At 38.1% G+C, this 683-nt stretch overlaps 1 non-coding gene across 1 annotated transcript; it reads right to left on the bottom strand.

Annotated features, from left to right (window-relative positions):
- Positions 1-244: 244 nt before the first annotated feature.
- On the bottom strand, positions 245-351 carry LOC136221203 (small nucleolar RNA R71). The gene has a single exon (XR_010684985.1). It is a non-coding gene; the product is annotated as a small nucleolar RNA R71 (small nucleolar RNA).
- Positions 352-683: the final 332 nt, after the last annotated feature.

Genomic DNA, 683 nt, shown 5'->3' with positions numbered 1-683 from the left:
CGTAACATTTTACGGGTTACCTAACGAAAATCCTAATACCCATTTGACAAATTTCTTAGAAATTTGTGACACTTTTAAAATTACTGATGTAACTGCAGAAGCAATCAAACTTCGCCTTTTTCCTTTTACTTTGAAGGATCGAGCCAAAGAGTGGTTAACTTCTATGCCAGCCGCATCATTTGAGACTTGGGAGCAATTAGCCCAAGCATTTTTATCAAAAAAATTTCCTTTAGCAAAAACTGCAAGAGTCATTAAAGAGTTAACATCTTTTTCTCAAAATGATAATGAAACTCTTTATGAGGCTTGGGAACGTTTTAAAGAACTTCAACGTTTATGCCTACACCACCAATTGCCCGCTGAACTTTTAATGCAAACATTTTATAATTGACTAAATCCTACAACTAGAGGTTCATTGGACGCTATGTCTGGAGGGTTATTCATGAAGAAAATATCTGCCCAAGCAAGATAACTTTTGGAGGAAATGGCAATTAACAGTAGTATGTGGCCCGCGGAACGTGGACACGTACCAGTAGTGAAACCATCATCCTCATCAACGTCATCAGTTAAAGGTATAGTGAATCTTGATCCAGTTGCGATGTTGCAAGCCTAGTTTTCTGCCTTATCGCACAAAATTGATTGGTTTATGGCACCGTGTGATCTTAATGGTAAGCCAATCCAAACGG

Source organism: Euphorbia lathyris, chromosome 2 (assembly GCF_963576675.1).
Source record: "Euphorbia lathyris chromosome 2, ddEupLath1.1, whole genome shotgun sequence".
NCBI lineage: Eukaryota > Viridiplantae > Streptophyta > Magnoliopsida > Malpighiales > Euphorbiaceae > Euphorbia > Euphorbia lathyris.
This window is presented reverse-complemented; position numbering and strand designations above follow the sequence as displayed.